The sequence below is a fragment of the Ixodes scapularis genome, unplaced genomic scaffold, assembly GCF_016920785.2.
Source record: "Ixodes scapularis isolate PalLabHiFi unplaced genomic scaffold, ASM1692078v2 PGA_scaffold13__105_contigs__length_92229423, whole genome shotgun sequence".
NCBI lineage: Eukaryota > Metazoa > Arthropoda > Arachnida > Ixodida > Ixodidae > Ixodes > Ixodes scapularis.
Genome location: NW_024609839.1, coordinates 16378241 through 16400754, shown reverse-complemented (window position 1 = coordinate 16400754; position 22514 = coordinate 16378241). Strand labels below are relative to the sequence as shown.

The 22514-nt window shown below is 46.8% G+C and overlaps 1 protein-coding gene and 1 pseudogene across 2 annotated transcripts in view; one reads left to right on the top strand and one right to left on the bottom strand.

The window, feature by feature from the left end:
- Positions 1-22514, top strand: part of LOC8052780 (leucine-rich repeat, immunoglobulin-like domain and transmembrane domain-containing protein 3) — a 298248-nt gene that overhangs the window by 253117 nt on the left and 22617 nt on the right. The gene's annotated exons all lie outside the window — the stretch shown is intronic.
- Positions 3263-4620, bottom strand: LOC115331405 (annotated as a pseudogene).

Here is a 22514-nt window from a genome sequence, read left to right as displayed (position 1 = left end):
TGCCCCTCCTACAGAACTGTCTAATGTTTTCTCCCTCTCGAAATAACTTTCCGCTAAACTAAGAATCACCAGTAGGAATTCTGAGCAGAACATGATATCACCTTATTCAGCAATACGCGGGGTTCGTGTTGGCCTCAATGCTGTCAGCCTTTAAAGAAAAGTTTAAAAAATAAATAAATAAATATTTTGGGAGAGAGTTGCAAGCCGCGACAGCGAGGGGTATTTTTGCCTGCGCCGGGAAGAGGTCGTGGCCTCGATTTCTGGGAGAGAAATTTCTTTCAGACGCCGCGCGCGTTACTTTCATTTAATTACCCAGAGGCCCAGCATCCATATTTCATGTCGACGAAACAGAGGAGCGCCCTCTTCTTTTGTTCGGCTCTTTTATATCGCGACCGTCTCTGGCCTAGTATTTGCATGGATGCCCCGCTGTCGGGAGGGGGGGTCGGATATCACTGGCGGCTTCGGATTCCGAAGCTTTGAGATTGCGCAGGATGTTTTTAGACCGCCGGGCGCCGATGTGTCTGTGTATGTGTGTATGTGCGCGCGTGCGTGCATGCGTCCGCCTGTGTGTAGTGTGTGTGTGTGTGTGTGAGCGCGTGTGCGTGCGTGCGTGCGTGCGTGGTCGTCTGTTCGTGTGTGATAGTATACGTGCATGCGTGGGCCAGAGTCTGTGTGAGTGTGTGTGTGTGCCTGTGTATTTCTGTGTTTGTGTGCGTGTGTTTCTGCGTGCGTGTATGCCTGTATTTGAGAGTGAAAGTGTGCGTCCGGTTGTATCCGTACATACGTGTGCGTGTGTGTGGTTGTGTGTTCGTGTGTTCTTGTGTGAGTATACGTGCATGCGTGTGCCAGAGTCTTTGTGTGAGTGTGTGCGTGTGTGTGTTTGTGCGTGCGTGTATGTCTGTGTCTGAGAGTGAAAGTGTGTGTCTGGTTGTATCTGTACATATGAGTGTGTGCGCGTGTGCGTGTGTGTGTAGGGGGCGGGGGGGGGGGGGGTTCCAAACGCCGTGTCAAGGCTTCTGACGGCGCGCAAGCCGAGTTCTTTTGAGCGTCGTCCGGGTTTTCGATCGTTTCTTTGTATGTGTGTAAATCTCCAGGCGGGGCACGCTGCTGGATTATTTAAATGCGATCAGCACGGCTTCAGTTTCGCCATCTGTTTTCCGTCTTTTCTCGTCAGTTTAGATGCGTCAAGGAGTTTTGGGCGAAGTAAGTGGCACTGTTTGTCAAAGCTGGAAAACATGGAAGAACATTTCAACTACAGATACGCAGTCTTCGTTGTTCTTGTTTTTGGTTAATGAATCGATGCGTCATCTTTTGAGTGGAGTTAGTATTTGCTGTGAGAGTGTTGGTATAGCGGGCAATGAAACAGAAACTGTTATCTCTTAGAACTCATGGACGTAGGTGTTTTGATGTTGCAAAATTTTGCAAAAATTCCACCGTTTTTGTTTTCTGCGTTTGTTTTGCAGAAGGAAATGCCGTATCTCTGTCTTCTTTGTAATGGGCCGGACAAACTTTTGTGTTGCAGGCCCCGAGATTGCGTTCTTTCGCTCTTAAACCATCCTTTACCAGTGTATAAGTTTCTGTGAACGTCCCACTATTGATTGCGAAAAACTACGACATGCGAAAGTCACATTGTAAGGTGTACAAGGCTCAAAAAAACGACAATATACCATTGATGATGACCAAGTTTCTGCAACATATTTGTGTGTGTTGCTGGCACTCCCAATTATGTAGCTCATATCAGTCAGCACGTTTTCGCTCTTGAAGTCAATGATCTGACATATCGTCGGAGGTTTTGTTTTTAATAAAGCTTTTGTTACAGACACATTTGTGTCGCAAATGTTTACATTTAAATCGGATATACAAAATCGTCCGCTTGTAACGGTACGCTGGATATGTAAATGCTTTCGCTCCGCTCTTTCCCTGCTCGCATTTTCGGATTATGTTTTTTTTTTTCGGGAATCACTGATTACTTTAGTACATCTCATAATATTTTACATGAAACGAGAAAGATTTTTAATCGGACAATTTGTAACACTCGCCGGAACAACGCATGGTACAATGCCTATCGTTCTCAAGAAAAACTACGTCCTCGTGTCACAACTGGCTATAGAATCGGCGAGTCAGTGACAGTGAAAGTACAACAGGGTGAGGAAAATTTTGCCAACTTGATTACTTCTGGACAGCCATTGCGATTAGAACCTCGAGCTTCAAAGACTATCAGGTTCCCATCACCGTGCGGCGAGGGAGCTTTATGTATGCTCTGTTACGACGCGGTCGTGTTAAGTCCAGTGCACGAACTCGTTCTTCAAGAATACTCGTGTTCGCCGGCAGGAATATTTTGCTCTACACATTCACATGAAATTGTTCTTAATTGTAAAAGAAAGCATTTGCGCATGCTCTGTTTAAATCCCAGCGTGATTTACCAAAAAAGGAAAAGAAAACGCCACCAACATATGGATTGTTGCAAATATGTGTTGGCGCCCCTGTACGCAGGCGCATACATAAATGACATCTAGTTTTTTCCCTTACACTTTGGTTTCGTCCCTTCCACACTATTGTCTCACGAGACAACATGTTACCATCTTTATAAACGTTAAAAAACAAAAAACAACGAACGCATTAGTAAGCCTTAAATTGGTTCCGACTTCTCGCTAAGGCACTTACATCGAACAAGTTATTTCTTTTTAGCGCTGTGTCTACTGCCCGCCGCCGCACTGACAGATTCATGCTTCTTTTGCGAGATAGGCCACCCGCATTCGTTTAATCGCAGGCATGATTTTCAGCTCTGTACGCGTCATTATAGTTACGTCATCCCACACGGGTGTGTCTGTCGTCCCCAGCCTCCATGATTCAGAAACTTTGGAACAATCCGGAAACAGTGTCAGTAACGAGGAGGAGGAGAACAACTTTATTAAAAGCCAAAAACTACGGCCTTGTGAAAAGGAGCGCTTGCTCCGCCAGGGCCCATTGGAGGTCCGCCAAGTCCGAGCTGAGCCAAGCATTCCAGGAGGGAGGGGATGGGTACGGGAAGTAGGGAGAGTTGAGCGCAGTGTTACAGGCGTAGAGTATGTGCTCTGTGTCAGCCCTGACCTCGGGGCAGTTGGGACAGTGAGCTGTCTTCTGCCACCTGAAGTTGTAGAGCATTAGCGGGGTGAGGAGAGTGTTGGTTTGTACTTTGCGGAGAATGTGTGCTTGTTCGGTGCTAAGTGAAGGGTGTGGTTTGGGAAGGGTGGTACGGTTTTCCCTAATGTTTTTGTAGTGGTCAGCTATTTGTTTTTTGTAAGTTGCGGCGTCGTCCGCTGACGTTGGGTTTGGCCAGGGGATCGAGGGAGCCCGGAAGTTGATCTCGCGGGCGAGTTGATGTGCCAGCTCATTTCCCTCAATACCCGCGTGGCCAGGTATCCAGCGCAGGGTGACTCTGATGTTGTTGTTGCGTGTGTAGGCGTCCATTAGGGTATCATGTAAATGTGGCTCCAATAACCTGTGTTGCATGTTGCGAAGTGCTTGGGCTGAGTCGGTGTAGAGATTAATGTTGGCGTTATTGTGTTCAGTGAGCAGAGAAGCTTCGTGTATGGCATATATAATCGCGTATGTTTCCAGCGTGGTGATGTTTGGGGGTTGTCAAAGGGTCCTTCCATGTGTGTGATGGGTGTTGTCTGTCCAGGTGTATAGATTGCGCAGGCGAATGATCCAGTGTGGAAACGTGTTGCGTCCGTATATATTGTTATACATGTTTCGTCTCTGCGGTGTTTAGCAGCTTGTGCTTGACGTCGCCCTTCATGGAGGTGTCGCGTCATATTTTTGGGTATGTTGGGAAGTGCGATGTTACGGGGGAGGGGAAGGCCTGGGCTGATTGATGTAAGCCAGATAGGGGTGATTCCTGATCTTTGGAGGATGTCGCGTCCCTGCACCGTATGGGAGAGGCGCGCTATCTGCCTATCTCTATGCTGTTGTGTCAGTTCGGCAAGGCTGTGAAAGAGGCCCGTGTCTACAAGCCGTTGGTTTGAGGTGTATATAGGGAGTCCCAGGGCCGCTTTGTATAGGGTGAGTGCGGATTCAAGTTTTCGGGTTTGTGTTTGCGTGAGGTTGAGGTATGGTGCAGTGTAGAGGAGCTTGCTGTGTACGAGTGCGGTGACGAGTTGCTTCGCCTGTTCTTCTCTGAGACCGTGTTTTTTGTAAATGATGCGTCTGATTAGGTGCGTGAGATTTCGGCAGTCTTTTTGAAACTGTAAAGTGGTTGGGTTAGCATTATTGTTGTGGTGTATGGTGAATCCAAGTATTTTGCAGGATGTCACCTTCGGTATGAGCTTGCCTGATATGCTAATTTGCACTAGTTCATTGGCGTTCTTTTGGTACTGTGTTCGATTCATGAGGAGTAATTCCGATTTTTCGGCCGAGAGTTGTAGCCCAGCTTCATTTAGGTATGTTACTATGGTATTTACGCCTTGTTGAAGGCTAGTTTCGACTTCTCCTGGAGATCCGGTTTCGCACCAAAGGGTAATATCGTCGGCGTATAATGTGTGGTGAAGGTTTTGGATTGTGGACAGCTGCCTGGATAGTGTGGTCATGCAGAGATTAAAGAGAGTGGGGGATAGAATTGATCCCTGGGGTGTGCCTCGGTTTATGTCAACGGGCGAGGAGAGCGCACCTGCGGCTCTAAAGTGCGCTATCCGGCCTTGGAGGAAACTGCGTATGTAGTTGTACATGTTGGTGCCGCTGCCGGTGTCGAGAACTGATTCGAGTATGTGATCATGGGTAATGTTATCAAAAGCTTTTTTCACGTCAAGTGCGAGGAGTGCTTGTATCTGTGCTGTCTTGGGTATTAGAAGTGTATCTTGTACTATTAGAAAGAGGTCCTGCGTGGATATGTACCTACGATACCCTATGAGCTGATGCGGGAAGTGTTTAGTGTCCTCCAGGTGTTCTTCTAATCTGTTTAGTACAAGCCGTTCCATAGTTTTTCCCACGCAAGATGTTAAGGATATTGGTCTGAGATTGCTGAGTGTGGCTGTTTTTCCCGGTTTCGGAATCATGGTAATGTGCGATGTTTTCCATTCGTCCGGAAGTGTGCCTGCGTTCCAATGTTGGTTGATATGGTCTAGAAGTATCTCCTTGTCTCTGTCAGGAAGGTTGCGCAGCAGGGTGTAGGTGATGCCGGCGGTGCCCGGCGTGGTCTTGCGATTGTTTTGGGTTAGTGCACCGTTGAGCTCGGCCAGGGTGAAATCCTTGTCGATGTATTCGTTGGCAGGGCCCGTGTAGTTTTTGTAAAGTGACTGGTGTGTCGTTGGAATGTAGAGATTTTGTAGTTCCTCGAAGGTTTTGTTGATACCTTTTGTGCTCACGTGTTTCTCTATGGTGGGGATAACGTCTTTCTTCGTGCCGAGCAGGGCGCGCAGAAGGTGCCAGGTTTGTTTGCTGTGTAGAGTATTTTGAATTCTGTCACAAGTGTCGTTCCACTCTGTCATTTCTAGCGTCTGGGCGTGAATAATCGCCTCTATGCTGATGTTTTCTATTTTTTTGCGGATGTGATCATTGTGTGGTTGCTTAGCTAAGATTCTAAGAAGCCTTTTTCGTTTTTTCCAAAGACGTAGGAGATATGGGTCTGGCCTGTCTGCAGGCGCCGAAGTTGTTTGCGGGCTGGTGGCTTGTTCTTTAGTGTCCATTAGGCTTTTGGTCCACATGTTTAAGGTGCCGTGTTCGCTGTCTGTTGTGATCTGCCTCAGCTTGCGAAATTTGTTCCAGTCTGTGAAGGCGACCTTTGTGCGGCGCTTCCTTAGCGTGATTTGGATCGTGATGTGTAGTATGTCGTGATCGCTAGTCAGGTTCTCGTGACTGTTCTCCCACGTAGTGGCGTATCGCCCTTTGTGCAGTGCGAGGTCCGGTGTTGTGGAAACCTGCGCGCGTGTCCCCGTGCGGGTCGTTACCCCCGGCGTGTTGAGGACAGTGTACTGAAAGCCATGTATGTTTTCTTCTAGTAGCCTGCCCGTTTTGGTGTTTGCCTTGTATCCCCATGACGTGTTGGGTGCGTTGAAGTCTCCCATGATATAAATGTCGTATGTCCCTTCATCGTCTTTGGCGTGCTTAAATATGAGTTTCAGGTCATGCTTAGATTTGGGCGGATGGTAGACGTTGTAAAGCTTTATGGGGCGTTGTGAGTTGTCTGGGTATATTGTGGTTATTAAGGTGAATTTTTTTTATGTTGTCCGGTGCTGTTTCTGTGTAGTGTTTAATGCCACGTTTCACGTAAGTTGATAATAATGGTTGGCCATGCTCGTTGTGTGCCGAGTGTGTTGCTTTGTATTTGGGAGGTTGCGCGCTTTGTAAGTTTCCTGTAAAAGTATGACGTGGGGAGGAGTTTTTGACTTGAGGAGGTATTGCGTGATTAATGCTTTTTTGTGGGTGATTCCGCGGCAATTAAACTGCCAAACATGAAGGTTCTCAGAACTTATTTGAGGCATGAACTATCTACCCTTGCGTTTTTTGAGTGGGTGCTCGCGGTGTCCTCTTGGTCTTGGGGAATATGTCTCTTTTGTGATTGGAGCATGTAGTCCACGGTGTCGGAGCTGCAATCTTCGTCGGGGAGAAGACGTTTGAGCATGCGGTCTACGCGTTGTTCTAGCAGGGTTAGTCGCAGTTCGTGGCGTTCATAGGTCGATGCGAGTTTATCGACACTGTTGGTTAGCTAGCTTCTGTTCCAGTTTGTCAAAACATGCTACGATGGCATCTGGTTTGTCCAGACGGGATACTATCGTGTGTGTTGACCAGGGGGGATTGGCTTGTTTTGTGTGCTGTTGGTATGGAAGTGCTGCGTAAATGGGAGGAGGATGTGCGGGTGAGGCGTTGAAGTTGGGGGTTTCGGGTTGTTGGAGTGGAGCTGGAGTGCTTGGCTCACCTGTCTTTCCGGGTGGAGCGGTTTTCCCAGCGCCCAGGCAGGATAATTGGTTCTTGCTGGGGGTCGTGCATTGGTTTCGGTTTGTCGCATCTGCCGATGCGGGCGGTGGTGGCGGAGGTGCGTTGTTCATGGTGGCGGAAGTGATGTGCTTGTCCTGTCGTGGTAGCTGCCCTTGCCACGGCTGCGATGGCTGACCTCGTGGTGCCAGTGCGGGGAATGCGTGCTCATAATTAGGGCCCTGATGTGGCGGCGGTGCTTGGTTGAGATCTCCCCATGCGCGTGCAGGCTGTTGATGTTGCGGGATCATGGTGTTGTTGCGCAGCCTGATACGTTGAAGATAGGATTCTTTGGTCCGTCTCTGATCCTTTTGCTTCTTGATTGGGCAATCTGGGTCGTTGGTCCTATGCTCCCCTCCGCAGTGGATGCAGAGAAGGAAGCATTGGTGTTCTTCTCCTTGTTGCTTAAGTTGTTTTGTGCAATCAGCACATCTGATTGTGGTTGATCTGGTGGGGCAGTTGTCTGCGCGATGATCATACATCAAGCATAGGGAGCAGAACTGTGCCTTCGGATGATGGGGCCAGCAACGGAATATAGCTCGGTGATAAAGAACTTTCCAGGGTACGGTGCTTCCTTCAAAGGTGATAATGGCTGTTTCTGTCTTGCCCATAATGCGGGCGGCAAGTATGGTGGGTCCGAACGTGGCCAAGTGCTGCATGAGGTGTTCAGAGGTTGTGCCGGGATCCACTCCGTGAATGACACCTTTGCAGGAGTTGGCCGGTGCGGTGATATACGCCTGGACTCTGTATACGGTTTGTCCAAGTGGGAGTTGAGACAGGGTCGCAATTTTCTCCGCCGCCATCGGGCTTGGGGTCTTGATCACTATTATATTGTTTTGTTGCTTGATGTGCACAGAGAGATCCTGGGCTTCGTGTGGGGTGAGGAGGGCGTTTTGCCTTACGGCGATTGCAATGTGATGTTGTTTGTATTGAAGAAGGTTCATGGCACTTTGTGGTCGGATTATGACTGTTTTAAGCTCCGTTGAGCGTAGGGGGGTAGTACGGGCCTTCTTCCCGTATTGGACAAGTGTGTAGTTGTCTTCTTCGGTAGCTGTCTCGTAACGGTGGATGTCTGGCGCCATAATGGTTTGCGCAGGTGAGGAGAAGGTGGGTGGCTTGGCCGGTATTAGTGAGGGATGTGTCTCCGACAGTGTGTAGCCGCCGTCGACAGGAGCGGTGAGACCTTCCATATTCGGGTCTAAGTTTTCTCGCGAGGCTTAGCTACCGCCATGGCGTGATCATTCGAAAAGTGGGAATAAAATACAGATAATGAACTCACAAAAAATCAGGTATCCATCGATGCCGTGAGTGAGCCTCTCTCCGATTATGAAGTCGTTATTCCTCTGTTGGATGGAAAAAACTGTGCAAATCGGGTGATTTGTCGGAGCTCACTGTCTCAGTAACGACGGCTGTGACTTGGTGCGCTGAACTCCGCTATACGGCCCAGAGAAAATCCTGAAAATGCTGAACGTCGAACCGATCGTTTGCAGTGGTATTCACTGTCGTACTTATTTGGAGTTCGCTGGAGATATAAGGACGGTCTTGTCTGCGGCTCAAGTTTGTTCGAGGCGTCTTTGCTTCATATCTACGCTTCCAACATCTCTGTAGTCTGCATTTTGTATGAAATATTAGCAGTGGGCCCTCTTCAGGGAGGGGACCTTTTCCGGAAATGTTGGGGTCGCTGTCGAATTGTTCCCTGTATTCTCGCTCTGTAACCCGAATGGCCGAGACCTAGTACGACTCTAAACGGAAGAGCAACTCCAAAACTTGGAGGCGTTTGGAACGACAGCAGCCAATGAGAAATGCGGTATTTTTGCGTGACCTTCTCTTGGCGGCTGGCGAAGATAAACAGATCGTTTTGCCGACAAGAACGTTTCGGGCAAATCAGATAATATACTCGACGCCATTTAAAGATACAGAAACGTGTCATCAGAATTGTATGCTAATCATTACATGTAATCAAATTACTCGAAATCTAATACTTTTTGCAGTAATTGCGTAACTGTTAGGATACATGTATTATGGAGTAATTAGAGAGTAGTCTGAATACTATTGAAAAAAAATTACTCGCAACCATTACAATCCCCTCCCCCCCCCCCCCCCCCCCCCACCCCTCCAATGAGGAAAATAAGTGGTTTATAATTCTTTGATCCTAACCCAATACGGCGTATAAATTTGTCCGCTGTTTGCGCACCTGGTGTGTTTTTATTATAGGGTCGGCTAAGTTTCGGGGGAGGGGGGGGGGGGGGAGCATAATCTTTTCACCTGGCTACGCCACTGACCAAGATAGCGGTTTTGTTGCACTGGCTGAACTACTCAGCATGGCTAAGATACCAGACGCCCTATTGGGGCTGACTAACTTCCGGCTGTATAAACAGTCACGGAACATTATCACCCGTATTCACCAGGCGCGACTAACTAGTGCCGTTTTAAGATTAGTAGCACGACTAAGTAGTTGCGAGCTAAACGAGAAATCCGCGACTAACGAGCGATTATGTTCTGCGGTAATCAGGAGCGCGAAGCTAGCGGGTGACTATCTTGTCAGAACTAACAAGCGGAAGCGACGTAAAAATATAGGTCACACATATTCATACTTAAAGGGGTTATGACATAGAAATTAAACGGATAGATTATTCTTGAAATGGAATGCTCATAGGCTACTTAGTATATGCACTAAGTTACGCGATTTTTAGAGCTCTGGTAATAGCAATATTCAATTTACGAAATTTTCATTTTCATCTGGCGACCAGGCAACACTGCCCAAGTTAGTCACACCATGGTGTCCATAAACCACGTGACCATGAACGCTCTCTCATTCTAGGCGCCCCTATGATTGCTCGAGCTCTCCTAGTCGCGGTACGATCGAAACCGCTCACACAACTCGGTAACCCGAAAGCTATTCTCGCTCTCGCCCCCGGCCGGTTGACCTTCCACCCTGCATGCGCCTGCGAGATATTCCCGGACGACGGTAACCACGGCGAGGTCGTCCGTTACTCGTCGTCGCTGGAGCTGGTCGCCAGCGAGTCACAGTAAAAAATGAACAGCTTCCAACATCTCTTGATAGCAGTCACTTTCATCGCTGCTGCGATCAATGTCGAACACTTCGACAAGGCGAGCGATGCCGTAGACGTAATCGTCACGGACCGCATGCTCGAACCGTGGAAGGTAAACGAGGAAGCTGAGGCTCGATAGGCCAAGAGAGCCAAATCTGTGAGTGCGTGCAAGGAGACACCGCGCTGGAGGCTGGCTACGTAGCCAACCTCCAGCTCCGCCCGGATCTGCCTCTCCGAGGGGCCCGCATTTAAATCGATTTATCCGCGAAACTATCGAGCCATTTTCAAAACAAATTTAGCAGGCTTATAAGAACATACAATGGGTCCTAGCAGTATAGTCATCTTATATTTTATTTTTGACGTGTCATAACCCCTTTAAACGCCACTGCGTAAATTGGTATTTTATCGTATAAAAATAATCTTTAAATGTTTATCAGGAAAAAAAAAGTTACAATGAGAGACATAGTGTCCGAGACAGAGTTTTACAAAGAAAAATTTAAAAATAACGCCAGGGAGAAACACGGAAGCCGCATTGCCAGCGATATAAACAAATACGGAAGCCCCCGTAAATGCGTTTTGTTCTCGTCGTCCAGCGCCCTGCTGAGATCTATTTAGCGATATCTCTGACTTCTGAACATGGCTATTTACACATTATTTGCTCCTCCAATTCTTTCTAGATGTGTCCCCAGCGTTCCGAGACAGTAAGTGCTTCGTTAGCGCTGGCGGTCAGCGGTAATACGAGTCGGCCATGGCGCTGAGCCGCTAGTCACCCGCTAAACGCCGGCTGAACTATAGCCCTACCCCATGATTAAGATTTGTTAGTCGACTTCTTAGTCGCGCGGGGCGACCAGGCCCTAAACACGACCGCTGAATACCATGTGCTCACTTAGCGGCGACTATAGCTCTCCACGTGATCATTCTAGTTGATGACGTCACTTGTCAGCGGTTAAACAGGCGCTACTGGCGCCTGGTGAATACGGGTGCATAAGTTTAAATGTGCGTTTTTAAACCGGCAGAAATATCTGTATTTTTTAGAATTTCGAGTAATCGGAGAAGTAAAGGGTACTTTTTGCAGTAACAGCTAAGTCCGTTCCTTCTCCAGTAATAAGTAATATAACTGAATGCTTTTAAAGCGAGTGTAATTGTAATCGTAATCGACTAGTAGTTTTGAGTAACGTGCACGTTATCGTATGTTATGAACGCGTAATGTTTGGTCTGAATAGAGCGAGAAAATTACGATTTTTGAATCGCGCGAATGACGGGACGTATATAAATTCGAGCTTCAACAGCTGCTGCGTCTGAACGGAGGAGTTTCGACGTCACGACACTGGCAAATCTTGCCCGTTCTGAACCGGGCCTAATCAAAACCGTTTGCGCTCCACACTTTTTGCTATTGCCCAGACACAAAAAAACATCGATCAGAAAAGAACGGATCTGTCGTGCAGACTTTTTTTTATCCCATCTCGCATCTAGACTGTCCAAATAGCGGCCTTCCCGACTCGTGGCTGCAGTTCAGGCTCGCCTCGCGGCATGTGCACGCGACATACACCCCCCCCTCCCCACCAGAGTATAAGCCCCGATAGTGCTGTCTCCGTAAGCCGTCGCAGCCTCACGGCAGCTGGGTCTGTTTGGACGGCCAAACCTTTTCTCTCTGCAAGCGTCGGCCCGATCGCTGCCTTTGTTCCTCCCCCGCCTTATTTGTTGATCCGAACGCTTTTCTCCAAACCGGGCAGACGCCGTCTCGGGGACGAAATGGAAGTCGCAAGTGCGGCTGACAGGCTCGTGATGCCGATAGGCTCTCTTCCTTCCTAGCTCTGGTGCCTCACTGCTTTTTTTTTTTTTCTAAATTTCTTTTTTTTTTATTTTTTTTTAGTTTTCTTTTGAAACTTGTCTCTCACCTCCTAGTCAATGAGCCTAGATTCTAGTGATTCTAGCTTCACGTTTGGGGCCATGTGGTTTATGAATCGCGTTTTTCAGTCCGGACCGCGAGGAGAAGACGAGCGCCTTTTTATAGTCACCAACAACATAAGAAAGGCAGGGCGTGGCGAATCCTGAGTCATCTTGTTTTAACGACGAATCAAGAATCAAAAACCTGAATATTAAAAACCGCGCCCTACAATTTTTTTTGCCTGTGAGTAACTATACAGGGTTGTTTTTCCTTGGATCTACAGATTTTTTTTTAGAAACCCGTGAAAGCTACACTAAAGCGTACTCTAAAGGTGATTCATGGGGCTGTGTGTATGTGTGCGTGTGTGCGTTTGTGTGTGGGGGTTTGTGGGTGTTTGTGTGTGTGTGTGTGGGTGGGAGGGGGGGGGACACAATGTAGGGGGCCAATCGTGGCGATAAGTCGAATGATGACCTAACATTTGTAAATTAACTTTGTAGTTAGGGAAAATAAATTGAAGTTTCCAATTAAAAACTTGCTGAGCGTAATCGAAAGTCACTACATCAGCCATTTTTAGAAATACTTCGAACACCTGAGAACCGCAGTAGTGCGCTAAAGCTTGCTCTTGTGAAAGAAGCAATAGGCTGGCGGCAGTTTTGCGTATAATCACGATAGTGTAGCTCGTTACTTTTTTAGTAAGTTTTCACTGCAACTCGATACATTGTTCGAAGTAACTGTAACAATAACTTAAATACAAAAAAAAAAAAAATAACTAAAGAGTGTCTGAAAAAGTACATAACTTTTAGAAAAAAACAAAAACTTTTTTTCTGACCACTACATCAGGTTGACCATGTACGAAGGATGGGCCTATATTTGAAGCGACAAAATAAAAGAAGGACTCAAACCTTTTTTCGTCGGTCTGAGTAAAGGCCCGTTCACACTCTTGAGACAAACTTCGACCGAGAGAGACCAGACCGGTTTTTAAGCCTTTTGCGACTTCTTAGGACCGGATGCGATGCAGCGGAGCTGGTCCTAAGAAGTCGCAAGAGGCTTAAAAGCCGGTCTGGTCTATCTCGGTCTAACTAGGTCGCAAGAGTGTGAACGGGCCTTAAGGTGCAGTCGCAGAGGGCAGACGTTTTTCTACTTCTTTTTCTTCTTTTTCATCGGGCGGAAAAGCGCATTTAGCATTTGGTTTTTTTAAACCCTTTTGTGCGTGCGTCTCTCGCCCCATCTTCACCCTTTCCTTCCTCACCGAACACCCCCGCCTCTCCAGCCAAGCACAGAGCCACCTCGCGGAAACACGCGATGCGTAGACACCTAACCAAGAACTGTTTATCGCCGAACGAGGCCCTCTGTCGTGGGTGCCGCAGCAGTCGCGGCGACAGCTTTCTTTGCAAGAGCGAGTCGCCGCTAGTAGACACTGTCTGACAGGGGCCACAGATGATGTTTCTACCGGTCGACTTACCTTTCCAGATGCCGTGAGCCCGTGATCCACGGTCGAGTCTTTTACTGACGCAGGTGGTTAACCAACCGACACGCTCTGGTAACATTCTTGACATGAACAATCTGACGCAGGTGGTTAACCAACCGACACTCTCTGGTAGCATTCTCGACATGGACAATCTGACGCAGGTGGTTAACCAACCGACACGCTCTGGTAACATTCTCGACCTCATTTTAACTACATCACCGGACATTGTAAAAACAGTAAGTCATTGTAACGGTTCGAGCGACCATAGTAATCTTCAGGTTGACCTGTCGTTCCCGGTATTTGTCAAAAAGCCAATCTGTAAAATTATTCACGATTATAATAAAGCCGATTACGTAGCAATGAACAATGATTTATCAAATTTTTATAGCTTGTACGTATCTGAATTCTCGATAAGATCTGTTGAGGAAAACTGGGTTCTTTACCAGAATAAAATAAGGGATCCGGTTAGATTATACGTCCCTACTTTAGGTATTAGGACGGACTCTTCGAATCCATGGTATAATAAAGCGCTCCGGTCATTGCGCAATAGAAAAAAACGACTGTTTGCAAGGGCAAAATGAACTAACTTATATGTTGCCTGGGATGCTTATTACACTACGCTCCAAAACTATACCAAAACCATTAAGCTATCTAAAATTAAATTTTTTTCCCAGGACTTGCCCGCAGTCTTGCAAAATAATCCAAAAAAATTTTGGAAGCTTATGTCACTTAAAAGTGGCCACGTAAATATCAATCTGAAGGATACTGCTGGTGAGCCTGTACCGGAGAGGGAGTGCCCTGCTTAACGATTACTTTTCTTCTGTGTTTACCACTGAATTCCCACAAAATGTTCCAACTGACCCTGAAGAGTGTTATGATCCCATGTCGTTGATTACTGTTAACTCATCCGGTATTGTTAAGCAAATAGAAAAACTATCGCTCACTTCCTCAGCAGGCCCAGACAATATTAATGCAAAAATCTTAAAAAATACAGCCAACGTTTCCGGTGAAATTCTCAGTCTCATCTTTAATCAATCTTTTTCCGAGAGTTGTCTGCCTTCCGACTGGAAGATTGGGAGGATCGCCGCAGTCCACAAACAGGGAATTCGATCTTCCGCCTCGAACTATCGTCCCATCTCTCTAACCTGCATTGCGTCAAAACTTTTTGAGCACATCTTGTATTCTAACATCATGACTCACCTAACGTCAAATAAATTTTTCTTCAAGCACCAGCACGGTTTTCGTAGGGAGTTCTCCTGCGAGACCCAACTATGTGAATTTGTTCATGAACTGCAGACTAACCTAGAACGCCATATACAAACCGACGCCATATTTCTCGACTTTTCGAAGGCATTTGACCGTGTTCCCCATCAACGTGTGCTTTCTAAACTGTCATCCCTAAGCTTAGATCCCCTTGCATATTCATGGATTAGCAGGTTCCTCGCGTCTCGTATGCAATACACGGTTGTTAACGAGCATGAATCAAAGTTAACAAACGTCACTTCACGTGTACCTCAGGGTTCCGTCCTTGGCCCACTGCTTTTTGTAATTTTTATAAAAACCTCCCACATGACATCTCCAGCAAAATACGACTTTTCGCCGATGATTGCGTAATCTATAACACCATCTCAACAGACACTGATAATCTTTTGCTTCAAAATGATCTCATAAAAATTAACGACTGGTGCGGAAAATGGCTCATGTTGCTTAACAAATGTAAGTGTAAGCTAATCCATTTTACCCGCAAGAAAACTCAATTACCCTTCCATTATACCCTAGACAAAGACGTGATCGAATCAATTTCAATGTATATATATATATCTTGGCCTTAGACTAACACCTGACCTCTCATGGAAACCTCACATCGAAGCCGTTTCTGCAGAGGCTTCCCAGACCCTCGGATTCATCAGACGTAACCTGCGAGACGCCCCTCCCCAACTCCGAAAGTTGGCATATGAAACTTATGTAAGGCCAAAATTAGAATATGCATCTGCAATCTGGAGTCCTCATCAAGCCTATCTAATCAATCACCTGTAGTCAGTACAAAACCGAGCCGCCCGATTTATCTTATCATCGTATGAGCACTTCACCAGTGTGTCTTCTCTAAAACGTCAACTCGGGCTTATACCCTTACTCATTCGAAGGAAACTCTCCCGTTTATGCCTTCTTCATAAAATTTATTATCATTGCCCAGAACTAAAGAACGCCCTGCTCTCACCCCCCGATAGAATATCCTCCCGCCTAAACAACTCATGTGCAATAAAACGTATTTCTGGTAAAACTAACTCATTCAACGAATCATTCCTCCCATATGCCATCACACAGTGGAACCAGTTGCCATCCTCCATCGTCAGCACCTCTGATGGAACAGTGCTTTACGATAATCTACTAGCCCATTATGTATACATGGCTTGCACTGACGTCACATCGCGTACTTTTGAACACCATGTAAGAGGAGGAGAGGGAAGCTGCTTTTGTAAGAATTTTGAGTGACGGGTTAATCTTCCCTAATCTTCTGGGAGGAGAATAGCGACGACTGTGCAAATCCGGAAGGCACAAAAGAGGGTCCTGATAAGAGGGGAGCTTCTTCTTGCCCTCCTCTCTGGTGGTCATCGTAGCGCTCTTTGAAGGACGTCACGAGCAACCCATGTATAATTTCTCATGTTCTTGTTTATAGTTGCTGTTATTATTCTACTACTGCGTCTGCTATTGCATTCTTCGTTCTACTGCCCTCCCCTTATGTAATGCCCTAACCGGGCCCTTAAGGTGAAAATAAATGAAATGAAATTAAATTTTCCGGTCGACAATAAGATTATCAGAATCCATTCGGGCATCCATTCTACTCCGCTCATTTGCACTAGACAGTGCGTTTACAGCGCAAAATCTTCCCCTACTGGTGGGGACACCTCGTGTCCGAGACTGCGCATGTGCATCGCGCCGTCCACTCTGTCCCGCTCTCGCGTGCGCCGAGAGAAAGAGGGCTGCCACCCGACCCAGCGAGATACCGAATTCGCCGAGACAGCAGAGACGGCCGTGTCTCCGCTGTCTCGAGGGCTGTCCACGACGGTGCATGGGGGCGACCACCAATTGGAACAGCCCTCCCAATTCAACGGGGGAAACAGAAACACCAAGGCTGCGACCGTCCTGCCGTTCTAACTACGTAAAAGCTTTTGGCGCCAAAGGCCATTGGATTTTCGTGGCGTCCGATGTATTCCCTGGTGAAATCTCTGGTGAAATATTTGGCGAAAGCGTCGATCGTTTGCAAGCGTCGCCGCCATTCCTTATGCTATTCCACACGCCACCCAGAAGAGCTCGAATGCGCACTTGTGACCAATCTGCCCAGTTGGCGTCCGCCATTAAATTGCAAACGTTCTCGTCTTCTTAGTTTGAGTTGCTCCAGTTCTTAAATTTAGGCTCTTGACTCAAGCTTCTATCACGCTTGTCTTCTCCGAGCTAATTTGTTAATAAATACGCGCCTACCGGTTTACATATACGTCTGCTGTCACAGCGTGCGGCATTCAGGCGTTCAACGTGTTTTTGTTTTTTTTCTTTTTGTTCGGAAGTGTTTGAGTTCGGAAAAAAACTTCCGGTTTAGAACCCGTATGTGAAAGTTTGTTTGTGAGTGACATCCTTGAAGACGTTCACTGAACGGGAATGCTTCTTCGTGCCGTTAGGGAGCGTTTACAAATATAGTAAGACCTTGGGTTTCTTAAACGGTGGAGGAGTTCAGTAAACACCAAAACCAGCTTATGACACGCTTTTTGTTTTTCCAAATAGAGCGTTCTGTACGTCGTCTGGAACGCGCCTCCGACTGGTTTGTTTAGCGTCCTTTGCGGAGAGCAAGTCGTCTGCTTCTTTCGTAGGAGTTGCTGTGAAGTCAGAATGACGCTGAGCTCTGATTGGGTTTGGTTGCAAAGAGAGTGGGTAGATTTCGATGCTACAGTCTATTAAATGCCCGCGCGTCTACCTACCCTCCAAACGTTCAAAAAGCCGATCTCTGCGATCTACGAAATAAGCTCAGCAAATGATGAGGCAAAACATCCGTTTAGGCCTAAAATGAAGTCTGCGCTGTGGTATCACGCAACGCAAAGCGTCATGTGTGCATTGCGTAATGCCGGAGAGCAAACTTAATTTTGTAGTTTAAACAGATGTTCCGCCTTATCATTCGCTGAGCTGATTTCTTAGACTGCAGAGATTGGCTCTTGGTGTGTTTTGCGGGAAAGTAGACACGCAGGCATTTCTTAAAGTGTGGATGCCCCGAGGTCTGCCTACCTACTATTTGTTTTAATCAGTCTATAAGATCTCGGCGTTCAGGCATCATCGCACCCCTTGTGCAAGAAGCAGACGAACTTCCGCTCCGTATAGGGCCCATGCATCGTACCTGGTCCCGAGGTGGCAATAAATGACGTCACAAGAAGCGATCTGTCGGGTCTTGGAATATCGCGAGCCTGGCGGTTGGTCATAGAAGCTCCCGCAAAAAGTCCGAGCGAACGCGAGTGACCCCGTCGCCATGGCGTCCCAGCTCCTGGCTGTCGTAACGTCCGTTGACTCTCAAGCTGGAGAGTTAATCCGCAGCACAACGGACGTCTGGCGCATCCACCTTCGCTGCCGCGCCACAGCCAGGATCGCGGCAGGTGACGACGTGACACTTCTATGACGTGAGCGGTCGGAAATCTAGGGTTTACTCAGACGCGTCTGAGGCACCATAATTGTCTTGGGACAATTCCTCTCAAGGTTTGTGACGCTCAGACGGTGCATGTTTTATGTCCTCCGCATCCGCCGACGCGTGTCTGAAAGTTACGCGACTCTGATCTTAACGCAGCGTGAGTCGCGTGAGTCAGTCAGTTCTCGAATCATCTCTAATTACGTTTGTAACAGAGTCACTTTACTTCTCAGACATTCGTCCTTTTAGGTTTGCGCTCGGCACTCATACTCGTACTACTCGTACATAAGACAAAAGCTACTCGTACATAATATAAAAAGACGCGGCTATTGCTCGCTGCATACACGGATGACAGAAGTATCTGTGCCTAAAGCATGTTCGAAACATGTTTGCCTCGTATATGCTTCGAACATGTCCGCAGACACTCTCTGAGACAGTCCTCGCACGACGATGTCGCCATATTGGTCATCAAGAAATGCCCGCAGACATGCTTGAAGCATACATCTGAACGATGCAAACGTACTCCTGATATCCTTGCGCCGTGTCCGCGTAGAATTTTGCCACCATCGTGTCCACACAAAACACCGTGTTTTTGTACCAGACGAAACCAACAAATCTGAAACCAAAAAGCTCAAAAACAATGAGTTCCGAATGTTTAGGGGTCGACTTGACTCCTTCAGGAGTCAAGTCCACCTTTTTTTAAAACGGGGCTGTCAAGAATTAGTTTCCCCAGGATCGTGTTCCCGCAAAGAAATAAAGACACCGAACTCTGGACACCTGCCGCCATCTATGAGCGACGGCGGCAACCCACGTACCTGGTGGCCGCCGTCACTCATAGATGGCAGCAGCTTTTCCATTCTGGCTTGCCCACTTGCGGCCGGTCGCTACTTTCCATTGTACAGCTGCGCTGGTCTTCCTTTTTCACCAGAGTCGAAAGGCTGCAAGTTTTTGTATTGCTTACCAGAGGGATGTCTGTCGAAAATGTTTACTTTCAAACTTCTGTATGTTGTATGAGCGGTGGGACTGAGGCTTATACCCGTGCCACACGGGCAACTCGAATGCCAATTACAAGGAATGACATTTGAACGATCGGCCAATCAGCGCGCGACACTCCAAGCGTAGCGCGTTCCACGCGCGACAAATCGCGAGCCGATTTGTCGATCACACCAATGTCATTCGTTGTAAATGACATTCGAGTTGCCCATGTGGCACGGGTATCAGATCGTTATTACGGAAGACATTGGTTACCATTAATATATAAACCGACAGAGGGCGAGTATTTCGAATACTCTATTTATAATGGCCCCAGTGTAAAGGAACTCTTGAACTTTCGCTGGTCTTCGCTAGATGTCGGACCGAAAGCGAGCGATAATTCTGCGCAATGCAATGGAGCCTCGTGAGATTAAACGTATTTTGGGTGGCACGATAAGTTCGTGGCGCCGGTAGGGGTGATTGATGACATAAGCACGAGGAAGGCAGAGACGAACGTTTTTTACAGCGGGATGTGCGTGGGGGAGTGAGTGCTAGATTTAACCTTAGTTTTGTTTACACGTGCCGAGGACACTGGACAAAAAGCCCACCATAGAAGGTCTCGAAACAGCGCGATTGGACACGGACGACAAGAGAAAAAGAAAGAAACTGGACGACACGAACGCTCGTGTCGTCCGCTCTTTCTTGCTCAAATATCTATTCCAATAAGAAGTTTGGCTGGGTCTGGTGCCCCCGCACGTACGGAACGTGATACAATAATTTAAAGAAAGCAACACTTTTTTTTTTCTCCGAGGAGAATTAGCCCATATTGCTATTTAGTTCGGAAGTGAATATCAGTGCGTTCAACAGTGAAGTTTCTGAGCAGCGTAGGTGGGACAAGGAATTAAAGTGCGTAATTGGTACTGAAATGAGGAGCCGCCAAAAATAATTTGCCTCGGATATTGATGACTGGTTCGCGTTGTACTAGTCTGGCTTGCCATTTTGTAATAGCTTAAGAAATACAACCAAATAGAATAGATTTCATTTGAATTTAAATGCAAACACTCGGGACCTGCTTTTTTTTGAGCGCTTAGAATTTGGAGAAAGTACTTGCAGTTTCGGGTGAACAAACGGCCTCATTACCGTGTCTTTTCTTCGGCGGAAGCCTGCTAAATTTGGAAGCATGCGAAGAGTGCTGATAGAAAACCTCTTCTTGAATAGTCCACTGACAGCATAGCCTGACAGCTCTCTTTGAAGTGTTTATTTGATTTGGGGAAAGCGGACACATTTACAATTCGGCTTAACCAGAGGTGACGCCGGTTTCAGGCAAACGAGCTACGAAAAGGATGCGCGCAAAGACTGTTTTTTGCACTATGTTCAAGTTGGTGCTTATCAGTTCTTTTTGTTTTAGTGCGCAGCTCTTAGGCGCCAGTTTCCGGCTTGAGCGGCGTCTTCGTCGCCGTCGGCCTAACCGTGAGGTCACGTGACCCCCCCCCCCCCCCCCCCGAGGTCACGTAATAATAATAATAATAATAATCGTTTATTTCACCATAAGATTTTTATGGTGGCGATCAGGGACAAAAAGCTGTAGAAAACAGCTTGACGCGGTCTCCGACCGCCTACAAGCAGCAAAGCAGCGTGATACTCACAGTATAAAATACATACAGAGCACAAGCTATAGAAACGATATCAAAAAAGACCTTCGTCATCACACACTTTGTTAAGGCTGATTCACAGAATTGTTAACTTTTTGTCACTTTCTAGTTTTTGAAAAAAAGAAAAAAGAAGCGTGATACAATCGCGACATAACTAATAAAAAACAGGAGAAAATGATTTATGCACACGATCGACATCAAACAGAAGGGTCCGAATATCCTTGACAGATAATTTCTCCTAATCGAAGTTTTGTTCGGGAAATAAATTTAATAATTTCGGAATAGTGTATCTGAGCATTTGTGTTCCGTAGTTCGTTCTGGGAGTGACCACCTCCCAACAGCTCGCAGAACGAGTGGGATAAGTATGAACATATTGGGAAAGGCGTCCAAGGCTCACTAGAAAGCTAGTATTTCTAATTTCTTCCACTTTTAGAGTAGTGGAAAGTCTGTAGTCGTAGAGAGAATATATACTAATAATGTGGAACTTCTTGAATAGATTGGCTGTAGGATGATCAAAATCTACATTCGCGATTGCCCTCACGTGACCCATCCTCCCGCGAATACGTGACCCCCAGTATTCTTCCCTCCTCCTCCTCAAGAGCTGCGCTCTAATTCGGTGTTACAGGGAGTTGTAAACGGCTTTCATTTTTCTTTTTTCTTTTTCTTTTTGTGGAATTTTTAGGAAATTGCGACAGAGCTGCCGTTGTTGGGAACGCAACCTTGTTTTTCTACTCGGGACACTATCTGCAAGGGTGAATCGAGACCATTCCGAAAACGTCTGTCCGGTATGACGATTTCGCTCAGATTTCGCTCACGGCACATGAATATATAGAATATGTTTAGCAATACGCTGAAACGACTTTTGCGTTCTCCGATGTTCGCTCGATTGTCGACTGATTTCTCGTTGTGGGTAACGAGCAGACTCCAGCGCACGTTAAAGGGATGCTGAACAGACATTTGGATTTCGCAAGATAAGGCAGAATACGCATTGAACGAGACGTTACAAACTCCAAAACATCACTAAAACATCGATATCTAAACTGGGCCGCCATATACTTGACAAAAACAAAACAAAACAAAAAAACCCGGCGCGATCAGGCGGGAAATGTGACGTCACGTTTCTCTCCGCACAGTTGTGAATGACGCAAAGCGGCCTCGCTTCTCTCCTCCTCGCTTCGGATCACCTGCTCGAGGAGGCGAATTGAGGAGAAGAGGGAATGAGAAGAATCGCGACGTCACATATCTCGCCGGCCTCGTCGGCCATGTTCGATTGTGCACTTTTTTTTTCTTTTAAATACGGCAAGAGATTGCTGAAAGAGTGAGGTTTTTTGGGGTTTTGCAGCGTGCCGGCCTATCGCTCCAGCTTTGTTTTGTGAGCTCCGAATTTCGGCTCAGCATCCCTTTAATCTGTTGGAACATGGGAGTCACATTAGGGGCCTCATCCGCGCTCAAAAAGACGGTTATTCCACTGGCTGTTTATACTGCTAATGCAATCAATCTGAAGTTCCATCGAATAAAAAAAAAAAGAGTTTTCACTCCCAGACACATCTCGCGATTTAACTAGAAGCCTATGGCACGCGTTCCCTTTGTTTTGTACCATACAAGCACGGTGGGTATTTAGCAATGTTGTTGGTAGCGCGTTAGAAGTAACGGCGTTACCAGTAACGCGTTATGTACTCGTCACTATTCAAATGCAGTAACGGGTAACGTTCTTACGCTACTCATTACTGTTTTTTCCCCAAGACTCATAAAAATATACACTTTAATATTTTTCGTGTTTCTAGGCGCCAAGTCATGTGCATTTTTGAGTATCTTACGTTCTCGTTTGCGTTTTCTCTCGTTAGTATTTAGGTGAAACCGTAAAAAGGAT